Source organism: Chrysochloris asiatica, unplaced genomic scaffold, assembly GCF_000296735.1.
Source record: "Chrysochloris asiatica unplaced genomic scaffold, ChrAsi1.0 scaffold00019, whole genome shotgun sequence".
Lineage (NCBI taxonomy): Eukaryota > Metazoa > Chordata > Mammalia > Afrosoricida > Chrysochloridae > Chrysochloris > Chrysochloris asiatica.
The window spans coordinates 2,875,370-2,883,317 of record NW_006408537.1 but is presented as its reverse complement, the minus strand read 5'-3'; the positions used below and the strand labels follow the sequence as shown (position 1 = coordinate 2,883,317).

The window sequence follows — 7,948 nt, the reverse complement described above, 5'->3', positions numbered from 1 at the left end:
GTAATTTGCCTTTGGGTATTTTCTGGACCTTGAGAACATGGAAAAATGGAAGTGTTACATACTCCTTTATGTTGTATTCTCTTTGTTTTTTAGCCTTTTAGTGTGGTGCTGTAGGATCAGCACTGGACTGAAAACCACAAGTCTGGCAGTTGTGCTTCTCAGAAATCCTATACAGGGTGGCTATGTTAAATGTCCACTGGAAGGCATATAACAACAGCTTTGTTTTTCTCTGCCTTCCTGCACACTTCTGCTCAGCTCTCTAGGGAGCCCCCTAGTGTTTAGTTAGTATTGGAAATTGGCTTGGTCCTTCAAAGCCTAGGATGGAGTGGTGTCACCAGGGCATGTATATGTGTGTGTATGTGTACCCTGCCTGGTGACAATGTCAGTGAGGGTGACACCCACAATGATTGCAACAGTTTTGTGCAGTGTTTCATCAAAATGTTAGTTTCTTTAAAATATGTTTGCAGTTAGCTGTATCAACAAAAACATTTTTCATAAACTCATCTCACATGTATCAATATATCTACAAGGCTAAAAACTCTATGCTAATTTACATTTGGGGGAGCATGGTGACTCTGTAGGAGAAGCACTGGACTGTGAACTACAAGTTTGGTGGTTTAAGTCCACCAGCCACTCTGTGGGAGAAAGATGCGGCTTTCTACTCTAGTGAGGATTTAGTCTTGGGATACCTTTACAGGGTTGGTATGATTAGGAACCTACTCAATAGCACTTAAAACCACAACCAACCATCTACCACAACATATTTTTGGATCTTAGGATAAGCACTGAACCACAAAGTCTGTTTGCACCACAAGGTCAACGGCTCGAACCCACTAGCTGCTCCTTGGAAAGCCTATACAGTGTTGCTGAGTCAGAGCTGCCATTATTACCCAATCACAAGGACACTTTCATCACATAGTTTCACAGGCTTGGGCTACAAGCACACACTGATTTGGTTAAATTGTTTGGTGTTTTAGCTATAATATTTTATTTGCAAATTAGTATTTGCAAATATATGTCAATAAATTTTGAGAATGAAGTAGTAACATAAAGAAAAGGAGAAAAACTTAAGAAGGCTTCTGCTCAGTTGCTAATAACGTTGCAAGTAGTAAGGTTGTAAGGAGCTTGCTGGCGTAGTGGATTAAGCTTTGGGCTGCTAACTGCAAGGTTGGTAGTTGAAACATATTAGACACTCTTTGGCACTTCAGGATAAGCACTGGATTGGTAACCATAAGGTCGGCAGTTCAAACCCATCAGCCACTCCTCAGAAACTCTATACAAGGTCGCTGTGAATCAGAACTGACTTGGCACTTAACAACAACAACAATCATTGCTGACTTCAAATGGATCTTGACTGAAAGGAGAGATACCAGAAAGATGTTTACATGTGCTTTATTAACTATGCAAAGGCTTTTGACTGTGTGGATCAACACAAGCTATGGATACTTTGCAAAGACTGGATATTCCTGGACACTTGATTATACTCATGAGGAACCTGTAGACAGACTAAGAGACAGTTACTCAAACAGAATAAGGGAACACTGAATGGTTTCAATTCAGAAAAGGTGTACGCCAGGGCTATATTTTTTCACCATACTAATTCAATCTGTATGCTGAGCAAATAATTAGAGAAACTGGATTATATGAAGAAAAATGTGGCATCAGGATTAAAGGAAGACTCATGAGCAATCTACGATAGTCAGATGATACAACTTTGCTTGCTGGAAGTGAAGAAGACATAAAATACTTACTGATAAAGACCAAAGGCCACAGCCATCAGTATGCACTGCACCTCAATGTAAAGAGAAAAAAAAAAAAAATCCTCACCACTGGACCAATAAATAATCAGTGGAGAAAAGAGTGAGGTTGTCAAAGACTTCATTTTCCTTGGATCTACAATCAATAGTTATGGAAGCAGCAGTCAAGAACTCAAATGACATACTGCACTAGACAAATCTGTGGCATAAGAACTCTTTAAAGTGTTCAAGAGCAAAGAAATCAGTTTGAGGACTAAGGCGTGTCTGACCCGAGTCATGGTATTTTCAGTAGCTTCATATGCATGTGAAAGTATAAGAATTGATGACTATGAGTTATAATGTTGGAGAAGAATATTGAAAGTACCATGGACTGCCAGAAGAACAAACAAATCTATGTTGGAAGAAGTACAGCCAGAATGCTCCTTAGAAGCCAGGATGGCTAGACTTCATCTTTCATGCTTCAGACATATTATCATGAAGGATCAGTAACTGGAGAAGAACATCATGCTTGGTAGAATAGAGGATCAGCAAAATAGTCTAAGACCCCAATGAGATGGACTGGCACAGTGGCAGCAGCAATGGGCTAAGAGTAACTATAATTGTGAGGATGGTGCAGGACAGGGCAGTGTTTCGTTCTGTTGTTCATGGGATTGCCTTGAGCTGGAACTGACAACAAGAAACATAATGTGAAAAGCCAGCATTCAAGAAACAGCCTTCCTTCTTTGACCAAAAATCACGTTATCTAGCTACTAGGGTGAGACAAAATGTATAGTAACTACAAGTGGTACAATAATAAATAGAAATACATATATGCATACAAGTATATGGTATATGTAAAACAAACCTACTGTCACTGAGATGATCCTGACTCAAAGCAACCCTATAAAATAGAGTAGGAATGCCTTTCTCTTTATATATAATCACATATATATGTTGTTATTGTCATCAAGTCAGTTCTGACTCACACCAAACCTGTATAGGGTTTCTAAGGAGTGGCAGTTCAAACCAACCTTGTGATCCAGTGCATTATCCTGCAGTGCCACACCAATATATTGTGTTGTTTGCTGTTGTTAAGTGTGTTGAGATGGTTCTAACTCAAGTGAATTTTATATAGAGTTTCCTAGGAGTGGTTGGTGAGTTTGAACCACTGACTTTTCGGTTCAATGCGATCTTGCAGCCGAGTGCTTATCCTACAGTGCCACACCAGGACTCCAATGTTGTTGTTGTTAAGCTATTCATTTTTTTTGTCCCCTCAAATACCTTGCATATGATGAAGCATCATGTTTATTCAAGTAACATGAATAAGCACCAGTATCCCCAAATCCTTATGTGACTAAGGACAGGAATTTAAAATAGTTTGAAGCTGAAAAATAATGATGGACATTTTACTTGAAGGATAAAATAGATTAAAAACGGATTATACGTAATATGGAGTATGCTATCTCTGGTAGCATAGTGGTTAAGAATTGGGCTGCTAACCTCACAGTCAGCAGTTTGAAACTACCAGCTGTTCTGCAGGAGAAAGATGAGACTTTCTGCTCCCATATAGATCTACAGCCTCAGAAACCCTGTACAGGGTCACTATGAGTTGGAACCGACTCCACGGCACATAACAACAACAATCTCATACATGGCTGACAAATAATTGATCAATTGAATGAATCAACAAATGTTACAGGACACATACAGAGGCTTGTTGTTGTTGTTGTTGTTAAGTGTCGTCAAGTTGGTACTGACTCATAGCAACTCTGTATAGGGTTTCCAAGGAATGGCTGGTGAGTTTGAACCGACGACCTTGTGGTTCAAACTGACCTTGCGGTCCAGTGCTTTATCTCACAGCACAACAGGACTTCATTATGTGTGTGGGTTTCAAAAAGTTTGTGGAAAAATTGAAATAAAAGATAATGGAATTTGTTCCCCCCAAATATTTCCTTTATATTGAATTTATTTCTGTTACAGAGCTTTTGTACTGCCAAAACCATGCCTGAGAATTCAGAGAAAGAAGTGGTACAAAGGACAGCCTCATCTACCCATCAAGCACTATATAAAACTTGATGTATGTGCATTTTGATGATTTCACAATCTTTTAAAAAGTTTTAACAAGAGCTGGAATTTTACATCTGCTTCAGGTCTTCAGGTTTGTAGCATATACAGTGTCATTAAATAACACGTTCACATATTTGTCATTTCATTCCTCATTAATATAACCCCAATAAAATTTTGCTAGAAAAGATACATATTTTTCAAGGATACTATTTTCATATTAAGGCTTTTGGTTCCCAAATGAAGTTTTCAGTTTAACCAGGAATCCCTGTTCCTCTTTGAATCAGTCAACCTCTCTTTGGCTCATCTATTCACCCAAATATGACAGAAAGCAGGCAACTTATCTGTTATCTTACACAATGCCAACATTATTGTCCCAAAGTGATTGGCAGGTCAGGAGACACTGTAACCCTCCTAAGAGTCCACTTCCTGCACTGACACTTTAACCAATACTGACCTCCTAAAGGTATACACTCCCTGGCCCTATTAGTATAGTTTTACTAACCTATTTGCTTCACTCGTCAGTAGCAAGTCTGCAAACACCTATACTTGGCAAAGGGATTTATTATAGAGAAACCCAGACTCTGCATCAAGTGGTCTATTGAAATACTTCACTGAAATATTTCTATTGAACCAAAAAGACAAAACTACAAACTATTAGAATAGCTCATTAGATGAAAGAAACTTTTCAAAAACCCTGGGTAGCTTTCCTGAAGTTCCTTTTAAGGACTGAAAAATTACTGGCTCGTTTAGACCTGTAATTATTAATAACAGAAGTACTACATCACCTGTCTTTTGCCCCTGACTCCCCAAATAGGCAACATAAAGACACCAGAGGTTGATAACAGCATTAGCTGGGACAGTCACTGCATCTATAGAATGTCCAGAACCTTAAAAATTCAGACACAAGGATGATATCTGGAATTCTTATGAAAGATTACACAAGATTCATGAAACTTAAATGCGTTTTAAGGAACAGGTCTGCTCACATTGCTTTGAATTTATAGGAACAAGTAAGTGAATCCCTTAGCCTGACACTTATTACACATTTTAGACCTGACTAGAGGTTTAAGAAGCACCTGAAGTAAAGCTCTCCCCACTCCCCCCGTCCCAGCATCTGCTGTCCTTTATATCAAAGGCTTTTTGGTTCCACTCTAGAGGTTGGCAAGTTCACTAAACACTTCACAAACCGAATGCATATTTCAGGTTGCTTAACTAAACAATATATTCTGTCAGACAACATACTCCAAGTCAAAGCAAAAAAAAAGGCCTTATTTGTAGAACGTAGAAAAAGTACTAGCTAAATGAACAATTACTAAAAGAAACAAGATTATTCCCCTCCCCATCCCCTTGCCCACTGGTTTAATTGAATTTGTGGTAACTTCAGAATACAATGATTATTAGGTTTAGGCATAATTCAATTTAAAATTATAAATCACAACCCTACACAGATTGTCTGAATACATCCATTCTTTTGAGAGTGGCATTTCCCAGAAAGTCTAATACAGCCATAGCCTACTACAGAAAGTCTTCCTTAAGGGTGGGACACAGGACAGGTTAAGTAAGGTCACCTAAGTCTTTGTCTTTTACAGCAAATCAGAACCCAGATGGCAGACTTTCTGCAGGAATTCTGACAGGAATCCAGTAGAGCTGGTTTCACGTTTCACATGGGACACTTATTAGCTATAACTTTCTGTCCAGAAGTTGTGATCCACATGAAGTCCACAAGGAGTACAGCAAATCTGAGGTAGTTAGTCAACTCTTACAAAGGCACAGTATCTAAACATAAAAAGATTTTGAAATGAACACTGACCGTAGTTTTTGTTTTTTGTATTTGCAGAGTAATTATGAAAGAACAGTGCTGAATCTAGTTCACACATTTATACAATACTGAAAAATTTCCCTAAATCCAACATAAATAAAGAGCAGTTCTGACACTTTAAACTTCCATAAGTGCAATTGTTGGTGTTGAGTTGGTTCTGACTCATAGTGATCCTGTATAGCATTTCTGAGGAGTGGCTGATGAGTTTGAATCACTGACCTCCCGGTTCAAACTGACCTTGTGGTCCAGTGCTTATCCTACAGTGCAACACCAGGACTCCATAAGTTCAATGGTGGTAGTGGTGGTGGTGCCATGGAGTCAATTTCGACTCATAGTGACCCTGTGTAAGGTAGCCTCACCTTTCTCTGGTGGAAATACTGGTACATTCAAACTGCTGATCTTTTAGTTAGCAGCCCAAAGCGTAACTACTACACTACCACGGCTCCTTATCAGTACAATAGGGCCGATCATTTATATCAAGTGGTCTGCATCATCAGTTGCTATAGATCTCATAGAGATCAGAGGATGAATGGCTTTCATGGTGGTTAGCTTCAGTTCAATTACCTTAGTAAAGTTTGCAAGGAACATTCCTTAATTGTACAGTGTGTGGTTGCTTTCTGATTTTTCAAGCACAGCATACTGGTTGTCTAGCTGAAGTTTAAGGGCCTGGTTTTTTTAAACCTCATTCCTACCTCGATTTTTGTGTCTTACTACTTCAAAGCTCTTTATCCTTCCGGCTTTCTGCATGCTTCACAGTGGACTGCAGGGAACCATGTATGGTTGTATATTTCTGGTGGTCCTTGTGGTGTTTTCATTGTTGTAGTTAACTCGGGCCCAGGAGGCCTATACGCACCACTAGTCATTGTAGTTCTGGGGTTTCTGTAACAATTACTGGAGAAGGAGGTGCTTGTACTGGAGCTGTTTTATTCCAGGGACCCGATGATTTTTTGACACCATCACCACCGCCACCTTCTTCCCAGTTATCAACTGGATTGTTTCTTTATTCGTTATCATCTTCTTCCTTTTCACTTATTTGCGTTGCCTGAACTCAGAGGTCGCTGCAATCAACCTCTTTTTAAGCAAATTCTTTCCTTCATCTTCATCTTTCAGTCCACTGTCCCCGCCCACCACCCATCACCCCCTTACTCCGTTCATTCTTCTTCTGAGGATAATGGAATTTAATACAAACATTCTGAAGCACCCTTGTGTATATGTGTTTGGTGGTGGTGGAGGTGGCATGCCTGGAGTCGGTTCCGACTCTTAGTGACCCTGCATAGGGTTTCCAAGACAGTAAATCATTACAGGAGCAGAAAGCCTTATCCTTCTTCCGTGGAATGTCTGGTAGTCTCAAACTGCTGACCTTGAGGTTAGCAGCCTGACTCATAACCATTACGTTACCAGAGCTCTTTGTGTGTGTGAGTGTGTGTGTGTGTGTGTGTGTGTGTGTGTATGAGTCTGGTGTGGCACCGTAGGATAAGCACTTGACTGTAAGGTCAGCTTGAACCGTAATTTAACAACAATATACGTTGTTAAATGCTGTAGAGTTGGTGCAGACCCTGTATGGTGGTGGTGGCTGTGTGCAGTGGAGTTGGTTCTGACTCATAGCGACTCTGTACAGGGTTTCCGAGGCTGTAAATCTTTACGGGAGCAGAATGCCTCATCTTTTTCCCGGTGGAACAGCTGGTAATTTCAAACTGCTGACCTCGCAGTTTGCAGCCTGATTCGTAACCACGATGCTACCAGAGCTCTCAAAAAGAGGCTGGTGAGCTTGAGCTGCGGCCATGCAGTTCAAATTGACCTTACAGTCTAGTGCATTAACCAAAAACGTCACATGAGGACTCCTATATATAAATATATTTGTTGTTGTTAAGTGCCATTGAGTCGATTCCGACCCATAGCTACCCTGTATAGGGTTTCTGAGGAGCAGCTGGTGAGCTTGAACCACTGACCTTGCAGTTCAAATGACTTTGCAGTCTGACGGCATTAGCCCACAGTGCCACACCTAGATATGTATATTGTTGTTGTTGTTATGTGCCGTGGAGTCGGTTCCAACTCCTAGCGACCCTGGAGATCTGGACGTGGTTCCAGTTTCTACCTATAGTTTTATGTATTGCAAAGGCTCTGCAAGAAGCCTCGTTCACTGGGTACGCTGTAGCCCCAATTTAGGTATTCCAATCAGTCATAGACAGAAGACGGACTTACAAGCCTTCTAGTGTGGTGTTTCTGACTATTCCTTTCTCTTCCTCTCTAGTGTCTACTCTATATTATAATGCAAGGGAAACCAAGATTAAAACAAACAAACAAACAAAAAACAGTCAAGCTTCAA

The 7,948-nt window shown here is 40.2% G+C and overlaps 1 pseudogene; it reads right to left on the bottom strand.

The window, feature by feature from the left end:
* Window positions 1–6,213: 6,213 nt before the first annotated feature.
* LOC102816175 overlaps window positions 6,214–7,948 on the bottom strand; it is a 4,624-nt pseudogene continuing 2,889 nt past the window's right edge.